This window comes from Ursus arctos, unplaced genomic scaffold (genome assembly GCF_023065955.2).
Source record: "Ursus arctos isolate Adak ecotype North America unplaced genomic scaffold, UrsArc2.0 scaffold_30, whole genome shotgun sequence".
In the NCBI taxonomy this organism is placed as follows: Eukaryota; Metazoa; Chordata; class Mammalia; order Carnivora; family Ursidae; genus Ursus; species Ursus arctos.
This window is the reverse complement of record NW_026622986.1, coordinates 18,771,464-18,793,530: the sequence shown is the minus strand read 5'-3', so window position 1 is coordinate 18,793,530 and position 22,067 is coordinate 18,771,464. Positions and strand designations below refer to the sequence as shown.

Here is a 22,067-nt window from a genome sequence, read left to right as displayed (position 1 = left end):
CGCACAGAGCACTTTCAGTGCTAAACACAAGGCAGTTCTGGGCAAACCGAAATGGTCATTCACTCTGTGACTGTAAGCAATTCTTTGTTATGGTTGGAGCTATGAAGTGGAAGGAGGACGGCTGGAGATGGGTTTGATGAGTATGGAAGTTCGCTGAGGACACATTTTGGGCAGACTGTAAGGTTGCCCAGAGGCCTCAAGGGTGGTATTACATTGCTGAAATTCCCATAGTCCTTAGCATTGCAAATCATAAAATATGATCCTGTTAGTTCACTCAATCTAACAAAAACAAACAGGTCGATCTTATGGAAATAAGCAAAAAAAAAAAAAAAAAAACACGCAAATGAGAATGGAGGCTATTTATTCAGTTTGTTCTAGCAAGAGTCAGCTTCCATCACTTCCCTCTGGCAGAGACTCAAAAGCAGGCAGGGCAGTGGGAAAGTTTCTCACTTAAAAAAGAGAAGGATGGGGCTCCTGGTTGGCGCAGTTAGTTAAGTGTCTGACTCTTGTTGTAGGCTCAGGTCATGATCTCAGGGATCTGAGATTGAGCCCCTGCTTAGGGCTCTGTGCTCAGCAGGGAGTCTGCTTGAAGATTCTCTTCCTCTGCCCTCCCCCCACTTGTGCGCGTGAGCACACTCGTGTGCTCGTTCTCTCTCTCTCTCAAATAAATACGTCTTTAAAAAAGAGAGAAGTCTTCAGGTTTGCTCTCATTGGACGTTGTTGACACGAAGGAGCCGAAGGTGGGCTTAATTAGAAGCAGAACATCTCATGTGATCGATTTGGGGAACATATTTGTCTTATACTGAGTTGGACCCGGGGATGCAAAATAGGAAGGCTGTCAGTCGTTCATCAGTTCCTGCCCATTCTGGTCTGATCGCTGCCAAGGCTGCGTTCTGGCTCCCTGGACTGCTTGCTGTAGAGGTTGGAGGTCAGACTTCTATTGTCATCCATGGTGTGGCCATTGTCTGTTTGAATATTCTCTCTCCATCTCAAGGTTTAGTTCCTATTTTTCTCCCTGGTGGCAGGTTTATACGTTTTCAGAACCAGACAAGATTCTTTTTACTGTCCTGAAATACTCATTATTTAGGAAAAGAACTCAACTTCATGAAACAGACACTGCATCGTTCTCCAAATAGTATCAAGGCATCATTTCGTTCCCGCATAGTGAGAGGAATCTTCAGAAGATCTGAAGCATAGGCCGTTGGGAGTCCGTATATGTGAGAGGCCCAGCAATTTTCAAAACCCCGTCCATCTCCTAGCATGTGACTCTGGTGGTCCCTGCCTGCCCAGCCAGGCCCCTTAACAGGCAACAGAGGAGTGCCAGGAGCAGAAGTCATATAATATCTGTAAGAGGCTATTCTGACTCCTGCAGAGTGCCTGCTATTTTGGCAACACTGTTGTTATAGCAACTCGGAGAGGGCATCATAATTCTTCCCTGAGCACCCTTTAGCTGGGGTGCAGCATAAAGAAAGGAGCGCTGAACAGAAGCAGAGGTGTTTACTCTCTGCCCAGAACTCATAGCTCCCTGAGATTGAAAGGGGAGAACACATTCCTAGAACTCCGTGATCTCTATGCAGGATGCTGAATTTTCTGAATCATTCGTAAAATAGAAAATCCTTTTGCTCCAGGGATGTATGAACACTCTTCAAAATACAATCCCAGTTGTTGTTATAGCCATGATGTTGTTATTCAGCCAGTTTTCCTCCTTTCTACCTTAATAGAGGAGATCGTGTAATGTCAGGGATTCTGAATCAGTGAAACGAAGGAAGGAAGATGGTGCTGGTGCAGGGAGCTGTATGCTGGGTGATCACTCGGTGCTAAGATGTGCCAGGTGCCATATGGAGATCATCTTGCCTCGTCCTGACATCAGCCTCCTGAGATTTGTGTCTCCTGGTTCACTGGGTAATCTCGGTGATTTTACATGAGGGCAATTTCAGATTTAGGTTTAGTGTTTTCCCTAAGCTCTTCCATTAACGAATAAAGGAGCTGGTATTTGAACCCCGGCTTGCTCAGCTCCCAAGGTTTATTCTTTCTAATGACTTTGCTTCCTCTAATATAAGGAAAAGTAAATGGTACTTCGATTAGGTAATGATTTTGGACAGTGGCAGCACCCCAATGTCGATGCGAGAGTGACTTCAGGGTTTCAATCTGGCAGGAAGGGGACTTCTCTTGAAGCTAGATTTCATAACAAGATAGCTGCTTTTATTCGAAAAGTTTATTTATTCTGATGGCGTTCTGAGGATTGATGGAGATTATTGGGGACTAAAGTCCCATAAGTCACTCCTTGGCACTACGTCTAGTTCTGGAACCAAAAGCCTACATCTGAAACTCTTCTGCATAGTTTATTTATCCTGGCCCTCGAAATGGCATTTTTGAACGTTGTTGTGTCTCTTTTAGGGAAAATATTTTTGCCTGATTGAGTTAAACAGAAATAAGGAAGAAAGGAACCAAATGGTGATAGAGTGGCTACTCTGTGCCGGGCATTCTGACAAGGTCTTTCTTATCTCTTAGGAATAAGCATTTTGATTTATATCATTTAATACAAGCAATGAGCATGAAAGACAATGTGTGCTTTTTCCCTTAGATGCTTCCAGAGTTGATGTCAAGAAAGGGAATTATTTTGTCCCAGAGCCCTGACTGTAGTTAGTGGCTGTGAAAATAATTTGTATCCCAGTGAGACTTCAGCCCCCCAGAATGGCATTCCTGTACATTTGCTCCCCTGCTTCTGCCATTGTCTAGACTTTATACCCCACTTGCACCAAAGACAAAAACAAAAGACAATAGCATATTTACTATTCTGGCACAAATTCATTCAGACATCAACAAAGGCTGTTATTCTCTGAACTTGGTGACAGTATTTTTTCTGGCTCTGCACAAGAACAGATAATAGAGGGACTGGAAAACTGGAAAATTCTTCCAGTCGAAGTTTCTTGTTGTTGTTGTCATTGTTTTCTTTCCTTCTTTCTTTCTTTCTTTCTTTCTTTCTTTCTTTCTTTCTTTCTTTCTTTTTTTCTTTCTTTTCCTTCCTTCCTTCCTTCCTTCCTTCCTTCCTTCCTTCCTTCTTTCTTTCTTTCTTTCTTTCTTTCTTTCTTTCTTTCTTTCTTTCTTTCTCTCTCTCTCTCTTTCTCTCTTTCTCTCTTTCTCTCTTTCTCTCTTTCTCTTTCTTTTTCTTCCCCTGAAAATATAAATGGTTTTGAAACCGTTTGTATTTCCTGATGAGTAAGTAGGGACTCAACAGCTGGCAAATGCCTCTGTTGATCTGAATGTTGACCTAGGCCAGCCTTTTCTTCTTGTACTTTCTCCGTGTGTGGACATATAACCACTTGGTCACACAAGAAGAACGGTTCCTTCTTCTGACAGGGGATTAGAGCAGTCACTGGTGTGCTACTTTTTGTAATTCCTTTGGGACTACAAGGGCTCCCAAGACATTCGGGTAAGGCTGAGTTGTGTGCATGATTGAGCCGTGTTAGGGCAGGCTTCAGTGAATCCCGTGGCCCCAGGGACCCGAGCAGGGGTGAACAGCTCATGTGTGTGTTCACCTTGTTGCTGGCTGAAGGGCCTAAGCAGTGTTGGGTGAGAATTACTGATCCTCATGGAGATCAGTTTCATCAGCCGACTCCCCGTCACTGTGTTGGTAACTTACAGTTCTTCGCTTTACAGAAATCCGTCACTAATTCCTTTCTCACGCACTGAACCAAACATGGGAGTTTCTGTCGGTTTTTGTCACTTACTCCCATGCAGTATTTTGAACTTCATCTTCCCCGTCTTAGGACAATGAAAATGTTCCCGCAAAGGATTGTCAACTGTGATTTTTATTTATTTATTTATTTATTTTTGCCTTAATTCAAAAGCACTGGGATGACTTGAAGAAGGAAATATTTCAAAATAAGGTTTATGGATCATAGAAGTGTAGCTCCATGATCCAGAGTGACTCAGAAATTGTGAGCGAGCCCAGTGCCTCTCAGGGGTTGCACGTGTGGCCAGACCACAGGCCACACTTTGAGTTGCAGAGAGTTAGACCACAAAGCAGATTTCGCTATTGATGATACAAATGTTCTGAAAAATCTTAGGTTAAATTGAGTTGCCTACCAACAACATGTCTTGTGGATTTCTCATTTTGGTACCAAATTAAAAATTGCAGGTATATCCAGCAATTATATCATCTATCTTCACATTAAAGCTGTTATCTGAGGAAGTTATAATTGAGAATGGTCAGCAAATATGTGTGATGGATATAACCAAAATCCAGAGACCGACTGTTTTTCTTCTAGATGCATATGTAAAAACTCTTTTTCATCTTCTGCTGTAGCACATTTCCAATGGTGTCTGCATCTTATTTTTATAAATTTTGCAATACACTTCTTTAAAAAGTTAGCAATCGCTAATTGCTGCACGTAAGGTTATTATATATGCACTAATATTTTGTTGCAGTCCATAATTAAACAATCTACTTGAAAGGAAAAAAAGCCACTGGCAAATACTTAATCTAAAAGAGATTGTGATTGGTTTGATGATTGTTTTATAAAGAAAAAGACATTCCGTAATGCCCCATAAGGGCAGAATCCCTAGTATGTTTCTAGTGTAGAGATACATCGGAATATTCTTAGCTAATGGAAGTCTTACTGCTTCTGTGTCTCAAGTCGAAGTAAGCTTTCTCAATTTCAAAGTCCTGACAATCACAAAAATAAATCTAAATATGGGGTAGTAATAAGACACATCATCCCATTTCACAGAAATAGAGTAAGGAAAATATGCAGAATACAACCATGCTGATTCTTTCCTCGGGCCACTGTTTTGCTCAATGAACTCATAGAAGATAATACTTATATATGAGAAGAACGTGATAGTGCAGATTTGTGACATTTCCCAAAAGAAAGAAAAGTATCACCTGATACTGAGTAACGCTGCTACTATATTTATTATGAATGTGAAAAGCTGGTGTAGATTTTTTTTTTTTTAATGAGGCATTTCCATTTTAGGAGATCTTAAACTTTCAGAGGCTTCAGTATGTGGTTGTAGAATCAGAAAGCCGTGTGAAGGGAGTGGGCTAAGGTTAATCCTGGAGAAGCACACTTATTTGACTCAAGAGTGAATTGAAATTTCCCAAATGCAATGTAGGTGTCAGATTTGGTTCCACAGAAGATGAGAAAGCAAGCATTGGGAGGGTGTGTGATTGCAAAGGAGAAGCCCTGCATAAGTTAATCAGCACCCAGAGGAAGATTCCCCTTATTCTGGAGAGAGCCAGGATTAACGTAGAGACAAGGTGTCATCTGAACCATGTGAGGAAGAGAGCGTTAGAAGATAGCCAAGCATCAAGGTATTTCTAGACAGAGAGTTTTGCACAGATAGGCAGGGCCAAGGCTTTAAACTCCCTTTTAGACGATGTGTCCTGATCTGTTCAGGCTCCTCTAGCAAAATTACTGGAGACCAGGGGCTCACACAACAGTTATTTCTGACATTTCTGTAGTCTGTGGAGTCCAAAATCAAGCTTCTGGCAGGTTAGGTGTCTGAGGAGAGCCCACTTCCTGGTTCATGGAGGGCTGTCTTTCTTCTGTGTCCTCACATGGCTGAAGGGGCCAGAAAGCTCTTTGGAGTCTCTTTTATAAGGGCACTCATTCCATTCTTGAGGACCCCGCCTTCATGACCTCATCACATCCCAAAGGCCACACCTCCACATGCCATCACATTGAGGACTATGTATCAACATATGAATTTGGGGGGGACACAAGTGTTCAGATAACACTGTGGTAAGATACATGGAATTGATCAAGAAGGTACTTGGAAGCTACTGAAAGATTTTAAATAGGGAAAAGCAGGATTGCGTTGAGGCTCCTAGAATACTACTAGGGGCGGGGGCCCGAGTGGAAACTGCATCCAAAAGCCCAAATCTGAGGGATGAAAAATTAATTAAATTTAGATGAGAATTGTTGTCAGGTAAAATGAGATGGTGGTTAGAGGAAAGTTACGGATGAACATAAGAATTTCAGAAATACTCCGATTTCTACTCATTAATTTACATCAGTCACTGTGACTGAAGTCCTGCCCCACCTCTGGTGCTTGCTTGATGCTGAGAGTCACTTTTGGGTCCCCGTCATCTCCTTCCCTGGAAGGGTGACCTGTTACGCCCTTGACATCTCCCATCTCATATAGGTTGGGAATTGGCCTCATGTCTGCAACTCCATATTGCCTAAGGTTGTATGTTACCCGATAACAAAGTCTATTTTAATTCCTTCTGTTTTGATAATTGGCAAAAACACCTAGTTTTAAACTTCTGATTTAATCCCATTTGGTTTCTTCTGGACTATGAGGACTTTTAGTCTTCAAAGAAGAAATCGCACTGAAAATAGTAAATCAGGCAGAACTTACCAGCAATTATTGCTCATCCTCTAAAAAGATAATGAGGATTAAAATAGAGTATCATATATCTTGCTCAATTATAGATTATTCTTAGCTTGATATGCCAGCTCTCTATTGAAACAAAAATGAAAAAAGATCCATAACCGTCCTTCAAAGAGTTCCATAAAGAATAACTGAATTATCTCTATGATGCTTCACTGTTAGCTAATTGAGTTTACTTGCAATAATGGCGTGGAAATAGTCTTCGAAGTGATACATCCAGGTTGTAAAATTATTAAGTGTGTTAGTCATATAATTTATTTTCAGAACAAGAATTATGTTTGAGAGTGAATATTCTTCTGTTCTTCATGTACAAAGAGAGACACCATATTTAACCTCCCCCTACCAGACTCCTTAGGTTAGTTGTAAAAATATTGCACAGTTTTGCCTACCTCAATTTCCTGCCCATTCATGAGGACCCTGTTATATTGTCTGCCTTTCTTTGTATTAACTAGGGCAGTGAGAAGAAACTCCTAACAGAGGGAACACACCAGGTAACTGCTAATCAGTTGAATTTTTTTGTATCATCTTGCAATCTTATTTTTCCTCTTTGTCCAGACCAACTTCCAATGGGACATTTAAAATACACTTTTATGAAAATTATTATTTTCAATATCAAAAATTATAGTATTGCTTAATGCCATAGGTCTAGATCTTTATCTAGATTGATTTAAAAAAAAATCTTGCTGAAAAAACAGATTGTTTTGGTAGTCCAGAACATGTACAGTTTTTATATGTCGAGCAAGGGGCTCAGGGTGAAGGAGCAAGTGGCCACTAAGTATGGGCCAGAAGTCAGGAGCACAAAAGCCAGCAGATGCTTGAGTCCCGTACTCTCTAGGCAGCCCATGGAGAAGGGGCTGTGGGACAGTGCTCCAGGCAGGGCTGTGTCCCATTTGGTTTTCCTCTTTATTGGAGAAGCGAGAGACTGGCATTGCACAGGGGAAATAAATACTCAAGGATCAGGGCACCTGGGTGCCTCAGTCGGTGAAGCATCTGCCTTCGGCTCAGGTCATGATCCCGGGATCCTGGGATCGAGCCTTGCATGGGTCTCCCTCTCAGCAGGGAGTCTGCTTCTCCCTCTCCCTTTGCCCTTCCCCCCATCTGTGCTCTCTCTTGGGTGCGCACTCTCTCCCTCTCTCTCTCAAATAAATAAATAAGATCTTTTTTAAAAGAATACTCGAGGATCAAGCCCCAGAAGGCAGGCTTACCTGCCAGCCCTTTAGAAAAGTCCAGCACCTGGGCTGGGGTTACAGGTGCCACAGAAAGTTGAGCTCAGGCTGAGCCCATCTCGCTGTGGGGTGCATAACCTGTCTCCTTAGATACGTAGCTTCTGGGCAACAGAGAGACAGCTTCTGGGGTCATTCCCTGGGCAGCCCCATTTCATATTGATGTGTTGCGCCTTAAGGACTCGTTTTTTCTGTGATTTTTGTTTCTTCAGAATCAGAAACAGAATAATAAAGTGATTATAGCTCAAAGATTAAATAGGTCTGGGTCGGCACAGGCCTGTTAATAACATGATTTTTATTACTACATCTGGGGGAGTACTGGGGCCACTGCTTATGCCCATGAAGATTGGGAGCATAATGAATCTGCCAGCCCTTATGCTGCAAACTTCCTTAATTTTTAGAGATACTAATACCAGTTGAATACACTACATCACACCAAGTCTTTGCCATTCATTTTATCTAACAAATTAATGTGCATTCTGTCATGTAGCACCAGTGCTTTGGAAAAATAAAGACTACTCTGATAAACACTGATGTTCTGCAATTTTATGTGACACGCATAAGTTTCTGTGGACCTTTATCAGAGGTATCTCACGGGTCTTTGCCAAATATTGTGACTTAGACAGAAACACCACTAGGTCTATACATGACCGATGAGCTGGGCATTACAAATACAAGATACCTAAAATTTTCTGACTATTTAAAGTTAAGGCATGAAAAGTGGCATTTTTATTGGTAAGCAATGATGTCTAATATATTTTTACTAAGTATTCAGGGGACTTTCACTTCACCTTGTATTTCAGAAGCAGTTTTAAGGCAGATAAGGGTCTCTTTATAACCAAGCATGCATATATGTATATTCATACCCATCACTTTTGCATCGGTCATAAAGAAATTTGTTAATGTGGCACTCTATATTCTGTATTAAGGAAGGCATCAAATATATGAAGGTCCTTTTAAGAAAGGGTGATTAACATTCAGAATGAAAAGAGGCTACCTTCATTTCCTTCTTGTGTATCCCTGAAAGAAAACCTTTCTGTTCATGCCCCAGTGACACATAGATGTCTGAATCCGTCTTGAAACAAGAGAGGGATTGAACTCTGCAGCCCTTGGGGACAGTTGTTTTGAGCTATTTTCTATATGGTATTTCAAGCCTGAGCTCTTAAATTGAAATAATAGTTTGGAATCCATGGCACTGAATTGAGTGAATGGATTAAACACTGCTGAAATTATTTCTCTTTTACAAATAATTTCTAGCTCTTTTGTAAATGTCATATGTTTACCCAATCTCCAGCTCAAAGAGCAAAGCTACAGAAAACACTAACATTCACCATTTAGACATTGCCTCTATCATCTATCTATCTATCTATCTATCTATCTATCTATCTATCTATATTATTTTGGATTCACAGTACTAATCCCACTTGTGACCAAAGGTGTTTGAAAGAAAACCTTGCAAAGCAAAATTCTATCTGTTTAACTTAAAAATTTCACTTAGTCACAGCACCTTTTAAGGGAGTCTTTTAGGTATTTCCAACACTAAAAGCATTTCATCTGGTGAGGGGATTTTCTGCCCAAAAAAAGCAATGCTAGTGATGCTTATTCCTAACCTTTTAGGGTTTCGTGAATTCTAGCCTGCAACGTTATATAATTTTCAAAGTTAAATGCAGTGATTTGTGATTATCAGATTTATTTTCTCTAAGAAAATTTTAGGTTGTAGTATTTTCCAATTATCTTAGGTTAGACTTTGCACAGTGGTCATATTTGAATGCAAATTTTTACTTGTTCTGTCATTTGAAAGTAGTATAGAGTAAAAGATTATTTAAAATTTCATGTTCTGGCAATGTTTACATAGAAACACTAACAAACCTTCCCAAAGAACTTAAAAAGACAGTGAATTCATTCATTATAAATAGTACTGTACAATGGTCTGTTATCTTAAAAATCAAGTATAAACAATTATTCTCCTCCTTAAATACCAATTGTACAAAGAATGACTTGTCATCTTTCTCTGTCCAGTGAGAAATCAGATGTCTCTTTATGATTTTTACAAGTGAATGGGATTAATCTTTACCAGAATAGAGAAGTGTCATATTCAAATAGGAAAAAATGAAATCCGAAGAATAAGGAAACAACTTTATGAATAAATGTAGAAATGTGCCAGATCAAAATAATAAAAATTATCATTAGAAATTTTTGGACCTGGTGATAGTAAACTTCTCTCTAAAGGTAAACAAAATATTTAGATAAATCTTTGTATATACACTGTTCCTTCTGGAAAGTAGTATTTTCCCCCAGAAACCTAAAGAAATAATCAGTATATTCAAAAGTCCCCTCTTCCGTCCTGCCAACAGCCCATCCAACATGAGTCTGTTTAAGACTTCAGAAAGCAGCTACAGTTCAGTTACTCATTGGTCCACAAAGAACTGAGCTGGAAATCAAAATCACTTTCGCCATGATGGTCGAAATGGTATTTTGCCTCACTGAAGAGATTTGCTTGGTCTGAGCAGATTTAGAATGTATTTGACATGCTTTGTTCAAGCATTTTTGTTGCTGAACAATTGTAACGGCCACTTGAAGGATTTTTTTTTTAAATTTTGCTTTGTAAAGGTATATTCCTTACTTTATTATTAAAAAAAGAATGTGATATAGTCTGCGTACAACCAAAGTCATTTGCATAAAAGAACAAAAGAAAGAAAGTCCTTCATTTTTCTGTCCTTAAGAAAAATGTTTAACCGTCTTCAAAGGGAATTATTTTTTTTTTAAGTGGGTGAGCACTTGTGGATGCAAATTAGAATAAATGGTAAATGTCTGTGGGACTGTCCTTCCTGATTTCCTATTGATTTTTTAAATGCTGGCAATAAGGAATCTAGAAAGAGGAAACGATTTCCCGCTTTGGAACAGTCCCTGAAACAAAGCAACGAGCGAGTTGACGGCGTGAAAGCAGAATGTGGGACAAACATTAATTTTCTCACTTTGTTCCTTTTTATTCTAGCACTGCCTTCTACCTCGTGATCTCCTGTCTGCTCAGTAGCCACTGCGCCAATGTATCATTGTCTTTCTTTGGTCTGCAATTGCAAAATTAGAATAGAAGAATTTGGCATTGTAGGTGGTAGTTTAAAAAATCCATTATGTGTAGGCAAGCTTGCTATATACTAGAGACTTTGTTTTTTCAAAATCTGTAAATATTAATTTTGGTAATTTGTAAATGTATGTGTGTTTGTGTGTTACCTCTGCATGTTTGTGTGTATGTGCAGGTACACATATGTGTGTGTTCATCATTCCTAACCATGGTTAATAAAAGTTACCTCTGTGGGAGAAAATTAATGGTGGCTTGAATAGCTCCCTTCCACCTTACCCTTAGTTTGTACTTGAATTCAATGTCTTATTTTCCTGAGCAGTACAACCAGCTGTTTTTTTTTTTTTTTTTCATGGAGACAATAAAAATTAAACAGCTACCTGGAGAACTGGCCAATGCTCCCTTTTGCTTCAGTGAATGCTTTAAATATGATCTTTAGATTATGACTCTGGAAGATGAGGAGAGACAGGACAAGGAATCAAAGCAGAATGAGTTTTTCTAAATAATGGGGATCAGAAATTATGAAAAATGGAAAGGACATAGGATGGTGGGCTTCAGATAATGGAGCAGCTCAAATGGGGCCCTCCAGTTCTCTCTTCCCTCATGGAGCCTGTTCAGTACATGCAAGGAGACCCCATGAGGCTCGTTTCCTGGTCTGTTTCAACACTGTGGTCCCTTTTCTTCCTTAGTGGCAAATTTGCTGTCTCCACCAAGTATTCCTCTTGACTAGAAACTCACATACTACTGACAACTTGTGTAGCCAAAATCTGCCCTCCCATGTCTCCATTACTGCAAGGCTATGGGAGAGGTATAAAGTAAGTTTTCTAGAGGAAGTGAAAGGGCCTCTCTATTTCAAGTTTAGCAAATGAAACTGTGGATATTTCTCCAAACCATAAAGCCGTGAAATGACCAGACTATTTCAAAAGACCCAGACTGGGGGAGTCTACCTCAGATGACAACCTCCATAGAGGAGACAAGGCTGAATATTTTGTTCATGTTTATAAAGTATTCATTGATCTGAAGCAGGTTTGATTAGATGCAGAGAGAGTGGTATTTAAGTGAGGGTTAAACATAAAACCCAGGAAAGATAGAAAGACTTTCTTTCCTTTTTTGACCAAGAAAACCGAGACTCACTTGTGGCTTGGACTGTGAGTGAAACAGAATGTGACAAGGACTAACACTAGATTACCAGCAAAAGCCTGATATTTGTGTTGGCCGTTTCCACATTAAAATGAGTAGTGGAGTGGGGTATGCAATTATAGTTTGTCCGCGGGGATTCTTTCTGCAGCAGTGAATTTGTTTTTGCACTCAAATGGTCTGAGTACCATTTTCTTCTGCTGAAGAAGAGATGAAGAGCGAGGGAAAGAAAGGCAGTTACAGAGGTGCAGAGTAAGCGTGTGGCCGTGGCCATGGCCGTGGCTGTGGCTGGGAGCCCCCCTGCCTTCAGGCACAGGCACAGGGACTCATCCTCAGTGCCTATCTGGAAATGGCATTTGTAGCCACCGGAGCCCCCCATCTACTTGTACTGATGGAAGCTCATGCTTCCTCACCAGACTTTCTCCCCTCATCCCCGAAGCTGTGTTTTTGAGGGATTACAGATTTGAGTCTGTCCACATACAAAACTCAAGTAAGAGACAGCAGTGTACTGAAATGAGCAGGGTCACTCCATTCTGGAGTGGAGCGAAGTGAGGCCACCAGCAGTTCGCAAAGGGAGCCTTTGCAGGAAAAGCTTGAGCCAGCCGCTGCAGCTTCTGCTCCTTCTTCAGTCATTTCGCTTCTACTGTGGCTGTTTTTATCCACTTTCCTGCCTTTCTCTCTGCTTCCCCTCTCAGAAAACCACAAATAAAATGCTGCAAAAGCACCCATTCCTGAAGATAGACAGACAGAGATCCAGAACAGAGATGCGCTTTACTGCTTTCTGTCCATGCCACTGATGATGGAAAACTTGAAGCCACGGCTATGAATGTTGACCCCGCCCTGAGTGCTAAGGGGCTTTGTCAGTTGACAGCTCGCCTCAACAGTGCTTCCAGATAGACAGAGTCCACTGGGCATCTAAGTAGAAAAAAAGGGGGATAAGGCTCATCAAACCATTGGACCGTTGCAGGGTTGAGCACCCACTTACTCCTTGGTGAATCATCCGTGGCCCCAGGCTTCCGTGCATAGAGAAACCCATGTTGTAACTTCCTGTAGGGAATCAGGAGAGACAGATTTCCAAGTTCCCCTGCGATGTGGTCAATCCGGAGTTTCTCTTTCCATTTGCTTGATGGATTATATATCTGCCTACTTCTATCATGAAGTAATTGAATTACGTTGTTAAAATGCCTGTATGAACCACTGTTTCTATTTGATTACTCCCTTTCATTCACATAGATTTCCTCCAAACAGAATTCCATACAGTAAAGATTTTACTTCCTAAATTACTAGCATGCTCCAAGTTTGTTTTCCTGTGATTTTACTACAGTTGCCTTGCTTGGGTTCCAAGTGTTCTGACTCTTCAGTCCCATATTTAAAGATAATCACTGGATTTACATTCAGTTGGCAAGTTCTGGTCCCTGGGGTCATGCCAGTAATACTCCAAAAAAAAAAAAAAAATTAACAGCACATGAGGCATGATTTATTCAAGGGAATTTCTTCCTGGATGTAGGAAAACAATGGGACACGGGCATGTAGCAGACCAGTATGAGAACGGCCGGCTAAAGAGGAAGCTGCTACCCAGAGACAGCAGCCTGGGGCCATGTGGGAATGTGGGCGCAAGATGGCAGATCTTTTAGTTTCTCAAGAGATAACAAAATGCTTAAATGTTGGCTATTCTTTCATTGTTTTTCTTTCTTTTTTTTTTTTTTTTCAAAATTTTATTTATTTATCTGAGAGAGAGAAAGAGCATGGTGGGAGGGAGAGGGAGAAGCAGGCTTCCCGCTGAGCAGGGAGCCCAACTCGGAGCTCGATCCCAGGACCCCGGGATCATGACGAGCTAAAGGCAGATGCTCACTATGGACTATGAGAAACAAACTGAGGGCTACAGAGGGGAGGGGGGTGGGGGAATGGGATAGACCGGTGATGGGTAGTAAGGAGGGCACGTATTGCATGGTGCACTGGGTGTTATACACAACTAATGAATCATCGAGCCTTACATCGAAAACCGGGGATGTACTGTATGGTGACTAACATAATATAATAAAAAATCATTATTAATAAAAAAAAAATAAAAAATAAAAAAAAAATAAAGGCAGATGCTCAACCAACTGAGCCCCCAGGCGCCCCTCTTTCATTGCTTTTCTTAATCACATGTAGACTAATAGAGTGATGGCAAAATAAAATATGTCCACAGGCCCATCTCTCCAATGGGTCAACCAGATGCTGTTGCTAGTGCATACCAAACAAATGATTAATCACATTTGTAACTGACACAGTCTTACCATGTCGTCTCTCAGAAGGCGCCTCACGGCTGCCTTCATGGGCATCTGAGAGGCAGAGACTAGATGTTGAGTTGAATTCAGTGTCAAATATAATATGATTCTAGATTATATATTCCAGACTTCTTCTACCCTACTTTTCCTCTATACCTATTTTATGTGAATACAGTCTAAGTGGACAACTTCCTATCACTTACATTGGAAACAAGTTGTTGAAAACAAGAAGTAGAAGATGGTGTTAGAGGTCTCATCTTGACTGGTTATTTTGAAGGAAGTCTGCACGATTACTTTCTTGTTCCTCAAAAATATTACAGTGTATGAAACCACTGTCATGAGAAATCGCTGGCTTGTTTATGATTGATTCAATATTCTATGTTTCAAAAGTATTTAGACATGAGAAAACTTCTACGTGCTCTATTAATTACATATAAATATTCCTTTTGAGCAATGACATTTCTTCAAATAAACATTTTGTTGTTGTTTCTCTTAGAAGACTGAAACATTTTTAGACTTAGCAGTAAAAAAATTTAGAAAATCAAAGTGATTTGAGACATTGGCTAAAGGTTCAACTTTTAATAAGACGGAAGGGTGGTCTTGTCTGTGTCTCTAATCAGCTTATTAAAAATAATAAATAACAAATGGATTAAACTGTACAATCATATGATCACCATGTATTCAGTAGTATTGTGTGTGTGTGTGTGTATATATATATATATACATATATACATATATATATATATATATATATATATATACATATATATATATATATATATATATATGAGCCATAAGCATTTCTTTTTTGTTAGTTTTAAGATTTTATTTATTTATTTGAGACAGAGAGTGAGCAAAAGGGAGAACACAAGCAGGGGGAGCAGCAGGCAGAGGGAGAAACAGGCTCGCCACTGAGCAGGGAGCCCAACATGGGGCTCGATCCCAGAACCCCAGGATTATGACTTGAGCTGATGGCAGATACTTAACCGACTGAGCCACCCAGGTGCCCCTAGCCATAAACATTTCTAATTTGCACATAGATTTAGAAGAAAACAAGAATGAAACTCAACCAAATAACTGTTTGGGGAGCAAACTTTTAGTCTGACAACTTTGTATTTCTTTTCCAATTTTATAGCAGTTTCAATAGATATAAATGGTACCTTACATAAAATACTTACTTTAGAGGTATGGTGAAGTAACTGGGTTCAGCCTAGATTATTGGCAGAGCCAAGATAAGGACTCACCTCTCCTTTTTCTGGTTCCTGATGCCAGCCAACCCTTTGCTATGTACCACCACACTGCAACTCTGTCTCTTGATTCCTGAAACCTGATCCTTGGTGCTGTGGCCTGAATTGTGCCTCCCTGCCCCCAAATTCATATGTTGAAGCCCTAGCCTCCAATATGACTATATTTGGAGATGGGGCCTTTAGAGAGGTAATTAAGATTAAATAAGGATGGGGTCTTAGTCTGATAGGATTGTTGGCCTTATAAGAAAGAGAAGAGAGAGAGAGAGTGAGAGAGCACTCTTTCTCCATGCACGCACACCGAGAAAAGGCTATATGAGGACTCGGTGGGAAGGTGGCTGTTGGCAAACCAGGGAGAGGGTTCTCATCAGAACGTGATCATGCTGGCAGCTTCATCTCAGACTTCCAGCTTCTAGAGCCTTGAGAAAATAAACATCTGTTATATAAGCCATTCAGGCTATGGCATTTAGTTATCTCAGCCCGAGTGGACAAAGACACCCGATGTATGTGGGGAAATACCATATTAGTGAAACTTCCTGAAAGACGTCCTTATGAAGTTTCCAGTTTGAACACCTAGCTTCTGATCTGAACTTGGCTCCTCTTTTATTAATGAGAATCCTGCTCTTCAGTCATGTGCCTGGTGCTTGGATCCTCATATTGCATCTTCTTTCCACCCGTTTCCTCACGACACATTTCTCAGTGAACTCACGACAATTTCTCTCGTGAAGAAAAGTTTGCCAAACTAAGCTTTGTCTTCTTCGTTCATGCGGACTCCCTGTTTGTGGCACTAAAGAGAGGCCTTAGCCTCTTTTTCCTGTGTATTTCTCTGCTCATGGTCTGTTATTTGTAAACAGTATTTTCTTAATGGTCTGAAAGTTTTGGCTACAGTACCTCAGAAATGGAATCATAGGACTACATTCTTCCCCTCTCTCCCACGTTTTCCATGTGTGGACCGAACCACTCACAACTACATACACCCTTCAGTAAACCGTAGTTAATGATGGATGCTTGTCTTCCTGCACCCTTGATAACCCTATTTAGATAAGATGTTGCAGGGGAGCCTGGGTGGCTCACTGGGTTAAGAGTCTGACTGTTGGTTTCAGCTCAGGTCATGATCTCGGGGTCATGAATTCGAGCCCTGTGGCAGGCTCCACACTTGGTAGGGAGCCTGCTCGAGATTCTCTCCCTCTCTTTCTCTCTAAAACAAATAAATAAATCTTAAAAAAAAAAAAAGGGAAGACATTACTGCATATGGTAAATAGTGTCCTAACAGTTTTGACCTAAGTAAATGTTTATAAGCCAGAGATAAGATACAGAAAGGAAAGATGGTAATCACAAAAACAAAAAACAAAAACAAAAAAAGACAGCTTTTTTATAAAGTTCAGGTTGATTTCAGGTTATTTCCCATCTAAATAGCAAATTGTTTATTACCAATTACTTCAAGAAGTAGTTTTTAATATGGCTGAACTAAATGTAGTTTAGATATAGTTAACAATACATAAAATAATCGGAGACAGTATAAAATACATTTCTTATCCAGATACATGAATCTTACCTATATGAGCACCAACAGCCCTTGCTCAAAGTCTTCCAATGGGAATTTTACCTATCTTAAGAGGGAAACTTTTATTTTTGACATCTTAATTTATTAAAGTGTTTTTTTCATCCTTAGCCACTGTTTTAGCCCCAGTACATTCACTCCCTTATCTTCATTCTGACCTCTGCAAGCAGTAGAGCAAGTTCTTTGTTATCCAAGGTTCTCTTCTCCATTCATTTCTCACATGACTTGACCTATAAACCTCAACCATTTAGATCTTCCTGTGGCCACATTTTATTTATCTGATGTATTATTGAAATGGTGAAATCGCAATTGTACTCAGCAAGAATTCATCACAGAACTATTGCCTATCAAGTAGTAGACTGGCAACTTTGCCTTAAATTATTATTGGGTAAATAGTATAAGTGTATGTATACTTTACAAATTTATTTATTTATTGACTTTTAGGAATGCATTTTTTACAATATAAACGGTTCCTAGGTTTTATTCAGCCATTTTTAAAAATTTATTCTTTCAACAAATATCTAACCAGTGTTAGATGCTAGTATTTTTTTAGTGAATAAAGCAGAAATGAGCCACGCCTTCTTAGGGCTTACAGTCTAGTGGGGTAAAGTAATAAATAAGTCTAGAAGCATAAGTATGAAGGAACAAAGTGGGTGCAGGGATAAGGGTTATTAGCTGGGAGTGAAGGCCTTCTAAGGTAAGATAGCTGGCGAAAAAGTCTCCGGAGAGGTGAAGTTTATGTGGACACATTAACGGTGGAGCTAGCAGGATGGAACGTGCAAGACAGAGAAAGCAGCGTTTCGAGGCGGAGGTGAGCAGGGAGGTGTTAGACAGATTCCAGGAGCTGAGGGGAAGCCAAGATGCCAAGGTGGGACGGGGCAGGAGAGACTATCACAAAAGCAAAGGAGCATGAGGCCTGGATGGAAGTCAGGCTCGGAGGTCTTTGGAAGCCATGGGAAGTAGCTTGCATTTCTCTGGGGCCTAATGTACTGCATGGGCATTATTTGTTCTATTATTATCCTCAGGAGACCCTCAGAGGCTGCTTTTTGGGATTAGAAGATCAGAAACATGCAGACAAACTTCAGACACCCCTACACTCCTGCTTAGAGCTGCTTACAGTGGCTCTCTATGCCTGCAGGAGAGCCAGTCAGCACTCATAGGCCCCAGCACGACCCTAGGCGTTCCTCAGAGCCCTGTATCAAGAAGAAACGTGGAACACATTCACATACTCATTTGCTAGATTCATTATTACTATTTGCTGTGGGCGGGGGGGGGGGGGAGTTTTGACTTTAAAGATGGAAACCTTGCAACTTGCCTGGAGACCTTGTGAATAAAACATATTTTATCAGAGGGTGAGAAATTCTCTAGGCTGTAGCTCAGCAATTTTATGACCAGTACTTTTGATTAAAGGTGTTCTAATCTACCTCAAAAGGGGAAGGCTTAAAAAACACTATGGCGGTGGCAGCTCGAGGATGGGTATCATCACAAAGCCTAAACGGAAAAAAGGGACTCAGTGTTTTCATTTGAAAAGTAATGGTATTTAAAAATATATATTATCTAAAATCCGTATCAGATCAGGGGAAAAAAGGCTTAAAAAGAAATAGAACATGATATTAGAATAAAGAAAAGATAGGCGAATAACTGAATGAATCTTCTTAAAAAATTTACCAAGTTATCCTTATTTTTTTCACGTTACCCCTTGAAAACTATGGTATTATGATTTTTTACTAAGAGTCTAAAATATTCATCTGTATTATAAGTGCCTTGATAATTATGCAAACAAGTTATTTTTAGGTGGGCACTTTCTAAAACTCTTAAAAGATTAGCCTGCAGAGACTTCTGGGGAAGAGGTGGAGGAGGACCCCAGGCTCACCTCCTAGATAACACTGACATCAATGTAGATAACCCAGAAAATGACCCAAAGACTGGCAGAATAAACTCCCCAACTAAACGTAGAGAAGAGGCCTCATCGAAGAGGGTACGAAGGGTGGAGAAGTAGTCAGGAATTAAATGGACTTCCGGGACTGCCTGTGGGCAGGGGGGACGCCATGGCAGGGAGAGGAGAGAGAAGCAAACCCCCACACCAGAGAGCCTGCAGAGGGAAGATGAAGCCCCAGAACATTTGGCTTTGAAAACCAGAGGGGCTGAATTTCATAAGTTCTTATAACCAGCAGGACTTAAAACCTGGAATTTTAAAAAATCAGCAGGGTCAACTTTGGGAGAGCCAGTGGGTAAGAAGACACTGAGTCCCGGCCATTAAAGAGACAGCACAACAAACAGCTCCCCTGAGATACAGCATTGAAACACCAGTTTGAAAGACTCCTGAAGCACGAGGGATGAAGAGTTATTTACCAATCTCAGAGTGTGTCCAGGAGGGACAGAAATCACTAGGGAGCTCCTCCAGGAGCAAAGGAATAGGCAGGTGCCATTTCTCTCCTCCCACCCCCACCCCTGCATAAACACACAGCCACCTGCGGGACTCACTACCTTACTAGTACTGACCCCCCCCCCACCCCCCAAGCTGTGCTTCTGCCAGTCCACCCCTCCGGACAGCCCATCTTACAGTGCACACTGTGAGGCCCTTCATGCAGAGGAATGGCAGCACTCAAGCTTGCTAGTGCCTCTGGCCCGCCACGCTGCCTGCCCCTACCCTGCACATCAGCGGATCTGCCCTCTCCAATATTCTCTAGACCAGACCCATGCAGGGCAGTGCCACAGGCCTGGCAGTGTGCAAGCAGCCCCTACGGTGGCCAGCACCACTCCAGAATGACTCCTGCCCCAGACAGAGGGAAAGATAAACACACACACACACACACACCAGTCAGATGGAAACCCAGCAGTGGGCTAGAGGTAGACAACTGGTCTGACTGCAGGCCCCACCCACCAAAAGAAGATTCTGAGGGGACAACAAAGAAAAAGTGCTCTGCAGTTCAGTGCTGCTGCATCTCTGGCCAATGCCTGGTCTGACTCTACTCAAGCCCAGGATGTCCCCAGACTGGCCCACTAACACCACAGGGACCAAACACTGCCCACAACCAGCAAGGAGGGCCATTGCTTACCACTGGACTGAAGGAAAAAGCAGTCCATCCACAATAGCAGGGTGCACATATCACACATCGGAGACACCTCTGAAGCGCCAGGTTTTGGTGAACAGGCAACCACCGCACTTCAGGGCAGTACAGGACCTCCGCTTCATAAGGCCATTACTTTCAAGTTCAGGAGATATAGCTATCTAACTACAATACACACAGAGTTAGACAAGTAGCTAAGTAATATGTCTGTTAGAGAATTTAAACTAATGATCATAAAGATACTCACCGGACTTGAGAAAGGAAACTAATTAATTAATTAATTAATTTTAACAAGGGGTGCCTGGGTGGTGAAGTCAGTTAAGCATCCGACTCTTGGTTTTGGCTGAGGTTGTGATCTCAGGGTCATGAGATCGAGCGCCACATTGAGATGCATGCTCAGCATGGAGTCTGCTTTGAGTTTCTGTCTCCCTCTCCTTCTGCCCCTCCCCCCCAACAAATAAATAAATAAATAAATAATTAAAAAAACAAAGAGTGGAGGACATCAGTCAAATCCTTAACAGTGATGTAAAAAAGAACCAATAGGAGTCCATAGTTTCTCATGGTTCATTCCCCCTTCTGTTTACCCCCCCATTCCTTCTTCTCTTTCTTCTCCTACAGATCTTCCTACTTATGTTCCATAAATGAGTGAAGCCATATGATAATTGTTTCTCTGCTTGACTTAACATTATCTCTGGGAAACAAACTGAGGGCTTTAGAGGGGAGGGGGGTGGGGGATTGGGATAGGCCAGTGATTGGGTATTAAGGAGGGTACGTATTGCATGGTGCACTGGGTGTTATACGCAAGTAATGAATCATGGAAATTTACATCAAAAACTAGGGATGTACTGTATGGTGACTAACATAATAAAATATTATTATAAAGAAAAGGAGCTAGGCAAGGAAAATTAGTAACAGCAAACCTTTAAAATGGAAATCCTTAGAATAAAGGAATAGCTGTTGTTACCATATTAGTATTACTCTGTATTAAAGATGTCAAGATACAAAAAAAAAAAAAAAAGAACCAATCAGAGATGAAGAACACAATAAATGAAATTAAAAATACAGTAGATGGAATAAATAGCACACTAGATGAATTGGAAGAACGAATCAGTGACCTGGAGGACAGAGTAATGGAAAGTAGCCAAGCTGAGCAGGTGAGAGAAAATAATTATGCAAAATGAGAATAGACTTAGGGACATCAAAGACACCATCAAGTGTAAAAACACTCATATTAGAGGAATCCCAGAAGAAGAAGAGAGAGAAAAGGGGGCAGAAAATTTGAAGAAATAATAGCTGAAAACTTCCCAAATCTGGGGAAGGAAATGGAAATCCAGATCCAGGAGGCACTAAGAGCCCCAACAAAATCAACTCAAGGAGGTCCACACCAAGACATGTAGTAATTAAGATGGCAAAAATGTAGTGATAAAGAGAGAATTTTTAAAGCAGCAAGAGAAAAGAAAACAGTTATACACCAGGGAAATCCTATAAGGCTATCAGCTGATTTTTTAGCAGAAACTTTACAGGCCAGAAGAGGGTGGCATGATATACTCAAAGTGCTCAAAGGAAAATATCTGTACCAAGAATAGTCTATGTAGCAAGGCTATCATTCAGAATGGAAGGAGAGATAAAGAATCTTCCAGGCAAACAAAAGATAAGGAATTCATGACCACTAAACCAGCCCTACAAGAAATGTAAACAGGGACTCTTTGAATGGAAACGAAGGGCCATAAGCAAGAGTAGGGAAAGTAGAAGCACAAAAACACTAAAAATAACTGTATCTGTAAAAATCAGTCAAGGAACACAGAATAAAAGGATGTACAGTATGAAACCACATACCTAAAATGTGGGAGGAGAAGTGTAAAGAATGGGTTCAAATTTGAGCAACTATCAACTTAATACAGACTGCTGTATTCAGAAGATGTTATATATAAACCTAATGGTAAGCACAAATCAAAAACCCAGTAATAGATATACAAAAACAGAGAAAGGATTCCAAGTATATCACTAAAGAAAGCCAGCAAATCTTGAGAGAAGAGAGAAAGAGAATAAAGGAATGGAGAAAAACTATAAAAACAACCATAAA

At 40.7% G+C, this 22,067-nt stretch overlaps 1 protein-coding gene across 1 annotated transcript in view; it reads left to right on the top strand.

Moving 5' to 3' along the window:
• The window catches only part of PLXDC2 (plexin domain containing 2), a 432,671-nt gene that overhangs the window by 169,861 nt on the left and 240,743 nt on the right, over positions 1 to 22,067 (top strand). The gene's annotated exons all lie outside the window — the stretch shown is intronic.